Source organism: Xenopus laevis, chromosome 8L (genome assembly GCF_017654675.1).
Source record: "Xenopus laevis strain J_2021 chromosome 8L, Xenopus_laevis_v10.1, whole genome shotgun sequence".
NCBI classification, from domain to species: Eukaryota; Metazoa; Chordata; class Amphibia; order Anura; family Pipidae; genus Xenopus; species Xenopus laevis.
In genome coordinates, this window is record NC_054385.1 from 126,157,256 (window position 1) to 126,169,495 (window position 12,240).

Consider the following 12,240-nt stretch of genomic DNA (forward strand, 5'->3'; position numbering starts at 1 on the left):
TACTTGCCCCTCATTTAGTGACGCTTTTCAGGAATATAATTGATACAGGACAAATTAACCCTGAATTCTTACAGGCACACATTTCAACGATACCTAAACCTGGCAAGTCGTCGGATTTCTGCCAAAATTATAGGCCTATTTCGTTGCTCAACTCCGACTTAAAACTCTATTCCAAGATACTAGCACTACGTCTTAACAACATATTACCCTCCCTCATTAGCACAGATCAGGTGGGTTTCATACAGGGCCGTCAAGCAGCGGACAATACCAGGAAACTTCACAATCTATTATACATTATCAAGCAAAATAATATACCATCAGTCTTGCTGTCTTTGGATGCGGAGAAGGCGTTTGACAGGATTCATTGGGGCTATATGGCCACCACATTACGCAAGTTAAATTTAGGTCCTACATTCCTTAAAGCAATTTCAATGTTATACACCTCCCCTACTGCTAGAGTTTGCGCATTCGGGATCCTGTCTGACGCCTTCCCCATCAGCAATGGCACTAGGCAGGGGTGCCCCATCTCCCCATTGATTTTTGCACTTCTTGAGGAACCCTTGGCGTGCAAAATTAGGCTGAATCAGGACATTTCCGGCATCCCCATGAATATAGGCCCTCAAGTGATAAGCCTTTTCGCTGACGACATAATTTTGTCCCTGTCAAACTCACACATAGCTATCCCTAACTCACTGAAGGAATTAGATGCCTTTTACAAAGCATCTTGGTATAAAATTAACTCGAGCAAAACACAGGCGCTGGCCATTAACATCCCCGACCGGCAATTAGCATGCCTGCATGGCAACTTTCTCTTTGACTGGAAGCCTAACTCTCTTACATATTTGGGTATAAAACTTCCCAAGGATCCTGACCACTTTTTCAAGTTGAATTTTGTCCCTTTACAGCAAACATTACTGGCTGATTATCAGAGATGGAAAACCCTCTATACATCTTGGGTGGGTAGGATTATAGCTACTAAAATGAATGTTTTAAACAGAATACTGTACTATTTCAGAACCATTCAAATACAACTTCCCCGGAGGTTCCTAACATCATTACAGGCGCAGTTGAATTCATTTGTATGGGGGGGCAGGAGACCCCGTATCTCAGCCAAAGTTTTGCAACAACCCTCGAGCAATGGCGGGGTGGGTTTGCCCAACCTGCTGCAATACTATAGGGCTTCCCTCTTAGAGACTGCGGTGACAATGCATAGTCCCCATGGTTGTAAACGATGGCTGGACATTGAGAATAGTACCCTTTCTAACTTAACCATTTCCCAACTGTTATGGTTGCCAGCTAAGCACAGACCTAGGAACTTAAAGGGAAGCTGACACCAAAAAAACTTCTTTTAAAAAAATGATTCTTCATTTAAAGTTACCTATATGTCATGCTGACTGTTTTCTCCTTAAAGCTTTCTTTCACTTCATAAACCCAGTTCTGCATCCGACTGTGGCAGCCAGACTCCTGCTTCCTGTCAGAATATAAGCTCGATGATGTCACAAAGGGGGTGGAGCTTCCCCCTCCTCTCCGCTATATCTCTCTGGCGTCTGTGAACCACGTGTGCTTTAGTAACTGATTTGCTAAGTACTGTAACTTGGTCATCATTTATATAGTTTCTTTATTATTATATAATGAAGTATAAATGCATATTCATTCTCTTTCTCACAGTGTCACACTGTTTCGGTGACTTGCGGCTGCCGCTGCGGAACTGTTATGTCCTCCTCCTCCTGGGGCTTTCCGATCCAGCCGGCAAGACTGTGGCAGCAGCTGAGGCCAAACACAGGCCCCTGTCCTGGAGTCGGAAGGGCTCTCCTCCTGACAGGCGAGTGTTGGCGCAGAGAAGATGCGCACGGAACTAGCACGTCTCTTAGCGCCGAAGACAGTCTGCTCGCCGGGCCTTGATACATCACGCGGTGCACTGGGTGGAGGGCGGATAGATTTTGCGCGCTGATGTAACAGCCGGTATGAGAAGAGAAGTCCCACATCTGTAGTTCGCACACTATTTCCATCTCGGGCTGTTTGCTGTCCTTATCATTTGAACACAGTATTCTTAGATCCTCTACCCAGTGCACCGGGGTGCACTGGGTAGAGGAAACAATTGCAACTTGGTAGTTTTGAGTCCAATGATATATTTACCCATTTTTGATTCACCAGAATCTGTTCTTTCTAATAATGGGTAGTTTTCTAGGGTAAACCTACTGTTAGTGGAATGTTTAGCCTTGAAATCAGAAGTATGCTGTTTGGAGAGCGGAGCTTTGGAAATTTGGTTGTGTACTGCTTGTAGATTTTGATCTATACAAGTGAGAAATCTCCATAAAACGATATATATTTGGTATTGCTGCATTCAGGAGACATAGACCTTTCCAAATCGGCTGTGTTCTCGTACATAAAATAAATGATGTTTCTGATATATGTGATTGTTCTTTGTGAAACATGATTTTTTTCATTTTATTAGACACTTAGAAGCCTATATATTTTTTTACAGAAGTAGAATTACACCTAAATTCTTGCATATTTTGAAAGTTCAGGTTGTCCTGAAAAAAACAATATATTGTTTTCCTGGGTAAACTAAAAGACCGCCCCAGGAAAGGCCCTTAAAGTGAAAGAGTGCAAAATGTCTAAAAACTGCTTGGCAGTAGATGTTCGCATCTAGGACAAAACGGCTGGCAGGGAAAGGGTTAAGTTAAGGTGGATAGTGAAGGTGGGAAACGAGTTATCCAGAAAGCTCTGAATTACGGAAAGGCCGTCTCCCATAGATTCCATTATAATCAAATAATCCAAATCTATTGGGTTTATTTCATGTTTATATTTTATATTTTCTAGGCGAACCAAATAATTCATAATTATGTGCATTATAACGTTGTGGATAACAGGTCCCATATCTGTACAGAGATCCGTGTAACACAATACTGTCCCTTTAACAACTACAGAAGTTTATGTCGCTTTTTCCAGTAAAAAACAAATGATCTCTCGGCCGGTCTTATTGACTGTAGGAGCAACTGGGGGCGGGCCATCATTGCTGAGGTAACAAGGGGTAGGAGTGGCTTGTCTGTGGGAGAGAAGTACATTCTGGTGTCAGTTTCACAAGTGACTCGGCTGGGAAGAGACACTGCTGATACAGGTACCGCTGGCAGTTGATATATTCACACTTATAATGTCTTCTTTGTAACATTCCTCACTTCCGGCTATTCTCCTCATAACCAGCTCTTAGTATTTGCAAACTCACATGTCACAGGAAGTTTAGAATGAAATTGTAACATTGGTGATTGTGGTGTATGTGGGTCAGTACTCAGATGTATATATATACGTTTAGTCCTATTTAGCTATAGATTATGTGCATGTGAGGTGCTGATATAGTGACATATAGTGAGTCCAGGGGAAGATGCAGTAGAACTGGAAATGTTACCAAACTTTCTGCAGCTTCTCTCTGACTCATAACATTTCCTGCAGTTGTGCTGTTAATGGTACTGATCCTTCATTCTACTGGTTTCTTTTCAGTGTTGGTCTCAGTCTGCTACTTTGCTTTGTGTCAGTAAAAGGAGAAGTCTTATATTATATATTATTATATTACATATTATTATATTGTATATGAGCCAGAATGGGGGCATTCTGGGGGGGGACTCCCTGGTTCTAACCCTTGTGATACAGACCATATAGTGGACTTTTAGTGGGGCTAGCAGCTGCCCAATTTGACCAATTTTTAAAAACAAACAAAAAAAAACTCAAAATAATCTGACTGGGGAAAAACAAAATCTTTCTGCCCTTAAGGTCTGATTTTGTTATTTTAAGTATCCATTGTATAACCTGCACCCAGGAATAGCGTTTTTGTGTGTGTGCTCTTGTTCGTTCTATTGGCGGGTCACTTTCCCCGACAACCACAAAAAAACTAGGCTTCAATTTTATTGCTAAACTTACTTTTCTGCTTAAAGAACCCTCTCATTCTATCTTCCTGTCAACTGGATTGTTTGTTAGGTTAATTAAACCCTAACAACCATATACCAGTGTAAAGTTAAAACAAGAGAGCTGCAGAACAAAATCACTGAAAAAAGCTACAAACAATTTAAATAAAGACTGACTTTTTATTATTCTAGTACAGGACTGTCCAACTGGCAGCCTGCAACCCCCCTTCTGTGCCCCCCCACATGAAAGTCTGCCTGCTGTGTCTGCTTACCATGTGAAAACTTTTAAAGGTATCACTACAGACATTAACTGCCCCCTCCATTGTTTACACCTCAAATTCAGGCTGTAATCCCCTGTATTGTTCACATTGTAACACCTCTATTGTTCACACCCTAAAAACCTGTACTGTTTACACCCACATTGTTCATCTGTTCACACTTCGTACAAAATGCTAATGGGGCACCAGCACTGTATGTAGTACATCTTAGAGTGGTCCTGGTTTCCCTGTCTCCTGCTCTGTTCTGCCTGCCCTATGCTCCCTGTGTGTGTCATACTCTGCTCGCCATATATGCTCCTTGGAGGTGCCATACTCTGCCTGCCCATGGGTAAAACAATTGCAGCAGCACTCCGATATTTGATCAAAAAACTTTTTATTCGTGCAACAACGGCAACGTTTCGGACTATTCCAGCCCTTTATCAAGCCAAACAAATTGTGTAACAAACGTGCTTATAAAGGTGATTACCAGGTGCTTGATGGGAGGGTTTACTAATTAGTCACCACCTCCCAATCAAGAGACTCAATTCCCAGCAGTCTCTGTAAAATGTCAGTGAAAATTTGTGCAAAATTATCTCTCAAACAGCTCAATATATTGATAATTAAATAATTCATCCATTGTGTTAAAAATCATTTAAAAATTTAAGAAAAATACATTTTGATGTGAGAATTTTGTGAAACACAATGTTATACTGTAACATTATAATCCATAGTAGTGAGTTTTAAAATGTCTTGTGACTCAAATATTTGCTCTGTCACTGGAGTTCTGGATGTCTACGTTTGTCAGGACACCAGTAATTCCCAGGATAGGAGCAGTATATTTCTAAAATATAAAAAGAATACATCAGTACGAGCAATTCGAGTATAGTAAAAAGATGCTTAATAGTTGAAACATTGTCTATTCCATAGACATCTCTATTTCCCCCACGTCTCAAAGGGCCCACACTATCAATCACTTTGTATCTTAATTGACTTACTGTGTGTCTGGCTTCCACAAAATGTGCCGGTATTGGCAAATGTGTATAGTGGCATCTAATGTTAGACTTATGTTGTTTAATTTGGTCTTTGACGTTTTGTGTCGTTTCTCCCACATATGCCAATCCACATGGGCACTTAATTAAATATATAACATATGTAGAATCACACGTATAAAAGTTGTTAACTTTAATCACCTTTCCCATATGTGGATGTGCGAAAGTTGTTCCTTTTGTGATATTGTTACAATTGGCACAATTCAGGCATGGGAATGTTCCCATTTTGGGAGTTCCTAAAAACCTCTGTGTTCCTTTCTTTGATGGTCCCACATCTGCTTTTATGACTATATCTCTCAAATTTCTACCCCGTTGATATGCCATTAGGGGAACTTCTCTAAATGCCGGGACTTGTGGAGCACACGTCTGTAAAATGTGCCAGTGTTTTGTAATTATTTTACGTATATGATTACTGGGCACATTAAATTTGCTAACAAAAGCCAATCTCTGTGTCTCTTTTTTCTTTTTCTGTTCCATTAGTTTATTCTTGGGCATATCTTTCACTTGCTGCATACAGGTATTAAGGAGTGCTTCAGGGTAACCCCTCTGTAAAAATCTATTTTTCATCTCCCCCATTCTCATATTACTTTTATGTTCATCTGAGGTTATACGTTTTACTCTCATAAATTGTGTTTTAGGTAGATTATTTCTCAATGGGGTTGGGTGGAAACTAGAGTATTGCAACAAACTACTGCAATCCGTCTCTTTTTTATATAAATCAGTTTTGAGGGAACCATTTTCTCTTTGAATTGTTACATCGAGAAAATTAATTCTCACAGGATCATGTGTCATTGTGAATTTTATAGTGGGTACAGCTGAATTCAGCTGCCCACAAAACTCCATTAAACTCTCTATTGTACCTGTCCATATCATAATAATATCGTCGATATATCTCTGGTACAGTTGACAATATTGTATAAAATTCAGATTAGTGTATACATGCATATGTTCAAAAAAATCCATATACAAGTTCGCATATGTAGGGGCCACATTACTCCCCATTGCAGTTCCTTGTAACTGCTGGAAGAAACTATCCTGAAAAAGGAAATAATTTTCTCTCGGGACAACATTTAACAAACATTAGTTTGTTGCAATACTCTAGTTTCCACCCAACCCCATTGAGAAATAATCTACCTAAAACACAATTTATGAGAGTAAAACGTATAACCTCAAATGAACAACAAGTAATATGACAATGGGGGAGATGAAAAATAGATTTTTACAGAGGGGTTACCCTGAAGCACTCCTTAATACCTGTATGCAGGAAGTGAAAGATATGCCCAAGAATAAATTAATGGAACAGAAAAAGAAAAAAGAGACACAGAGATTGGCTTTTGTTAGCAAATTTAATGTGGGCAGTAATCATATACATAAAATAATTACAAAACACTGGCACATTTTACAGACGTGTGCTCCACAAATCCCGGCATTTAGAGAAGTTCCCCTAATGGCATATCAACGGGGTAGAAATTTGAGAGATATAGTCATAAAAGCAGATGTTTGAATTGCTCATACTCATGTATTCTTTTTATATTTTAGAAATATACTGCTTATATTCTGGGAATTACTGGTGTCTTACAAACGTAGACATCCAGAACTCCAGTGACAGATATGTGAATCACAAGAAATTTTAAAACTCACTACTATGGATTATAATGTTACAGTATCACATTGTGTTTCACAAAATTCTCACAATCGAAATGTATTTTTCTTAAATTTTTAAACTTTTTAAAATGATTTTTAACACAATGGATGAATTATTTAATTATCAATATATTGAGCTGTTTGAGAGATAATTTTGCACAAATTTTCACGGACATTTTACAGAGACTACTGGGAATTGAGTCTCTTAATTGGGAAGTGGTGACTAATTGGTAAACCCTCCCATCAAGCACCTGGTAATCACCTTTATAAGCACGTTTGTTACACAATTTATTTGGCTTGATAAATGGCTGGAATAGTCCAAAATGTACTGAGAACCTGTGCAGAGAGGAGTACAGCATGCACCCGAGGCTTCAAACAGTGAGTTGTTTGAGTGTGGCACTTTACTTTTGACTTTGTATGCTCTGCCTGCCCTATACTACCTGTGTGTGCCATACTCTGTCCTATAATCCCTATGTGCCATACACTGCCTGCCCTATGCTCCTTGTGTGTGCCATACTCTGTCTGTCTTAGGCTTTATGTGTGTGCCATACTCTGCCTGTCGTATGCTCCTTGTGTGTGTCATGTTCTGCCTGCCATATGCTCCTTGGGTGTTCCATGCTCTGCCTGCCCTATACTCCCTGTTTGTGCCATACTCTGCCTGCCCTATGCTCCCTATGTGCCACAGGAGCTTGTTTATATAAACTATAGTAGTACCTATCTGTTATCTACTGTGTATCCTGTGCTTGAATGGCTGCCCCCACGGCTACACAGCAGCTTGTTTATATAAACTATAGTAGTACTTATCTGTTATCTACTGTGTATCCTGTGCTTGAATGGCTGCCCCCATGGCTACACAGCAGCTTATTTATATAAACTATAGTAGTACTTATCTGTTATCTACTCTGTATCCTGTGCTTGAATGGCTGCCCCCATGGCTACACAGCAGCTTGTTTATATAAACTATAGTAGTACTTATCTGTTATCTACTGTGTATCCTGTGCTTGAATGGCTGCCCCCATGGCTACACAGCAGCTTGTTTATATAAACTATAGTAGTACTAATCTGTTATCTACTGTGTATCCTGTGCTTGAATGGCTGCCCCCATGGCTACACAGCAGCTTGTTTATATAAACTATAGTAGTACTTATCTGTTATCTACTGTGTATCCTGTGCTTGAATGGCTGCCCCCTATAAACTCCTAGCAGCCCGCAAGCACAGTGTTTTTTCCTAACTAGGCTGGAGCCTAGAGAAAAAAGAGAAGTTATAACCAGTCTCCAGAGCATCAAACTGCTGTCTTGGCTCCAGGGCCGGTCTTACCAACTGTGGGGCCCAATTGGAGCAACTTTGGTGGGGCCCCCCAAATGTAAAGAGCCAGTAACATTTCCTAGTAGACTTAATGTATGATGATCTAAATTACAGAAAGATCCGATATCTGGAAAACCACAGGTCCAAATCATTCTGGATATTTGAAATCCTCTGTATTAAAATTTTCCCCAAACTGCTCAATATTTCTCATTGTTTTCTGTCAATGTGAACACTTATTCAGATGACAGTTTACTTTTAAAATTAGAAAGGTATCAACAATAAACTGCATGAAAAACAACAGTGAGCATAATGCATATTTTAAAGGACAAGGAAAGTCTAAAATAGAATAAGGCTAGAAATGCTGTATTTTATATACTAAACATAAACATGAACTTACTGCACCACAAGCCTAATCAAACAAATGATTTATGCTTTCAAAGTTGGCCACAGGGGGCTGTCATCTTGTAACTTTGTTATACATCTTTGCCTGACCCTGACCTTGCACATGCTCAGTGTGGTCTGGGCTGCTTAGGGATCATCATAAACAAAGCTGCTTGAGTTCTGCATGGCTGGTAAGTAAGGCGGGGGCTCCCCCTGCTGTTCATAAGTATGATTGTTCCCCTGCTTAGCAGTTAGGGAATGTCTGACAATTCCTATCCACAGCAATAAATGAAGGGAGAATTTTACTGCATACAGTCTGGTTTATTATAAAAATGGTACACATTTTTTAATTAAAGTATATTGGAGATAGGTTTCTTTTTCATTAAGGAAAGTAAAAATGGGATTTTATTTTTTTGCCTTTCCTTGTCCTTTAACTTAAGACATCAAATAATACATACTTACAGTCATATGAAAAAGTTTGGGAACCCCTCTAAGCCTGCATAATAATTTACTCCAGTTTCAACAAAAAAGATAACGGTGGTATGTCTTTCATTTCCCAGGAACATCTGAGTACTGGGGTGTTTTCTGAACAAAGAGTTTTAGTGAAGCAGTATTCAGTTGTATGAAATTAAATCAAATGTGAAACACTGGCTGTGCAAAAATTTGGGTACCCTTGTAATTTTGCTAATTTGAATGCATGTAACTGCTCAATACTGATTACTGGCAACACCAAATTGGTTGGATTATTTTTGTCTGTAATAATAAAACAGTAGCTTGTACTTGATCCAAACTAAGATATAATTAATCCTTATTGGAAGCAAAACCAGCCTATTTGGGTTTATTTAATGTTTACATGATTTTTTAGTGGACCTAAGATATAAAGATCCAAATTACAAAAAGATCCATTATCCGGAAAATCCCAGGTCCCGAGCATTCTGTATAACTGGTCCCATACCTGTACTTTGCATTTTAGAGCTGAAATCCGCTGTGTATGCCTGCATCTGGACCAACTTGAAGGTTTTGGGAACAGGTAAGGAGGCTGATGCCAGAGTCAGAACTGATCAGCCACCTCTTATATATGACAGATTTGTAAGTGAGAATTTGTAACTTACAATCATTACCACTAATACTGTGTATGTATTGCATTAATTGTACCGCTAATACACACGAAGGTGCTGTACTGGGAACCTTTTGACCCTGACAGTTGCAAACAAGGATGGCAATGCTGGGATTGGAATGCTGTGTTGTAACTGACTAGAAAACAAAATACAATTTACTGTAAAAGAAAAGCATATTGCAAGTTACGGAAAGCCATGTAAACACCACAAGGCAACATATATGCTATGGAGCTGCAAAATAACTTCTGAATCATGTGGTATACAGTATATATTACTTTTATAACTATTATTATTCTCTACAAATGAATTGAGTTATAGCCATAACACCACTATGCACCACTTATATTGGGAATAACGTACACTTATTGTAAAACATAAGCCACTGAGCAGATCCATGATGATCAAGTGCATTTACACAGTTCATAGAAGTAAAGGGACACCTAATATCCTTATAACTTAAAGCAATGGTACTTTATTTTTCTGATATAGGTTTCTAGTTTCAATAAGTCAGGTCCCACTAGTGACATTATAAAGCAACAATTAAAGGAGAAGGATAGTCATAAATCAATGGGGGTGCCAAAAACATGCTCCATCTCATGTGTCTGGTATGGTGACATGGGTACAGGCAACAAAGTGATGGATGGGCTCCATTAACTCATGCATTGCCATGTGGTGGAGTAAAAGCTTGTATGTAAGGGCCCTTAGACAGTTAAGCTTTGCTTATGGTACATTAAAGGGGCAGATGTAACATTCAATTGCTGTAAAGTTTTCATATTGTCTATAATGTCTAAAATGAAGGGGTTGTTCACCTTTAAATGAACTTTTAGTATACTGTAGAGAGTAATATTCTGAGAGAATTTGCAATTGGTTTTTATTTTCTGTTATTTGTGATTTTTGACTTATTTAGCTTTTTATTCAGCTGATTCAGCAATCTGGTTGCTAGGGTCCAAATTACCCTAGCAACCATGAGATGACATAAGAGACTGTAATATGAATATGATGAGTAAAAAAAATAGCAATAATAATACAGCCTTTAGATGGGGTCAGTGACCCTCATTTGAAAGCTGAAAAGTCAGAAGTCAGAAGAAGGCAAATGATAAAAAAAAATCTTTGAAAAAAAAGAAAACATTAAGACCAATTGAAAAGTTGCTTAGAAATGGCTATTTAATAACATACTAAAAGTTAACTTGAAGGTGAACCACCCCTTTTACTACACAGGGACATATTTAAGCATAGAATAAATACTCCATATAATGGAGTGAATATCTCTTGTGGGGAAGGCAGACGTGCACTAAGGGCCACAAGAGGAAGCATGAAGCACTTCTGACTGTGCTCTGCAGTTTGTGCCAGATAAAAAAAATTGCCTGGCACTAGTTTAAAAGTCAGAATAAAAGAGAGGAGATAATATGAAAGCAAGGCTTAACAATTAGGGAAATACAGAGCCCTCACAGTCAGTCTGGTTATTTTTTAGTTGCTGGGGGCAGTGAACCCAACAACCAGATAACTTGCAGTCTGGAACTAGGCAGATGAAGAAAGGAAAGGTATACAATTAAAAACAAAACGTACTAAATTAGATTGGAGGAAGCTCAAAATCAGCTCCAGGAGCCGATTCTGACACCTGTTGAGCGACTCGGAGTCGGAGCTGTTCCTGCAGACTGCAGTCTTTGCGCAGACAGGGGTGCATTTGGCACAGCGGGCGGGAAGGGGTGGTGCGGCAACAGTCCCACGTCAGCGACATTGCGCTGGCAACGTTGCGTCGGCGCACAACTTTGCGTCAGCGATGTCGCTCGGGCCGGACAATTTTAAAAATAAACGGGGGCATACTGGGTTCCAGCCGGGGTGCGGGGCCCCCATTGTCGCGGGGCTCAATTGCGCCCAATCGGCCTAAGGCGGCCCTGCTTGGCTCTTTGGGGTGAGGCAACATGACTTTGTCATAAACCCTGATTATATGAGTGAAGTGCATCAGCCCTTTCAGGGTGTCGCTCCACCCTCTGTTTCCCCCAACACAAGCTTTCTGGAAGCTTAGGAGGAAGTGGGGCATACTGTAGGTGAGGAGCAGTAGGGAGTGTGCAATCGGCTACATCCTGGTATGCAGAGAGTATGACATGGATGCGGTGTGTATGACGCAGATACACAGCATTCAACGCGGGTGTCATTTTTCCACGTCATAATTTGGCTGTCACTTCGGCCGTAGCGTTGTTTTTGTCACGAAAATGTATTTGTGATTGCCACTTCTTGAGACTTTAAAAGATTTAAAGAAACAACAGCCTGTACATTGTGCAGGTTGTGATGGAATGTTTGTTCCTTTGGAGAATGAAAGGCTGTGCTGAAAAGCTAAAATGACCTGTTCCTTCTATGAAAGATTTTGTCTCCTGGATAAAAGGAGTTATGCAGGAAACATTTGACTCCTTCAAACAATCCACAAATCCTATGGAATCCTTCTTAACAGAATATGTCCTTGAGGACGATTCTTCAGATTCCTCTGCAGATGAGGGTCCCTCTAAAAGAAAGATTTAATTTCAATCAGAGGATGGAGAATTACTGGATACAAAGGATTTTTTCTCTATTGAGGAAATAGAGACATTCC

The 12,240-nt window shown here is 39.7% G+C and overlaps 1 protein-coding gene across 3 annotated transcripts in view; it reads left to right on the plus strand.

The window, feature by feature from the left end:
- The first annotated feature begins 3,057 nt into the window (after nt 1–3,057).
- Nucleotides 3,058–12,240, plus strand: part of LOC121397211 (myelin-oligodendrocyte glycoprotein-like) — a 41,396-nt gene continuing 32,213 nt past the window's right edge. For all 3 annotated transcript variants that reach the window (XM_041573590.1, XM_041573591.1, XM_041573592.1), the window contains exon 1: nt 3,058–3,121. The gene's annotated coding sequence lies outside the window, so the exon portion shown is untranslated. The remainder of the gene's footprint in view (nt 3,122–12,240) is intronic.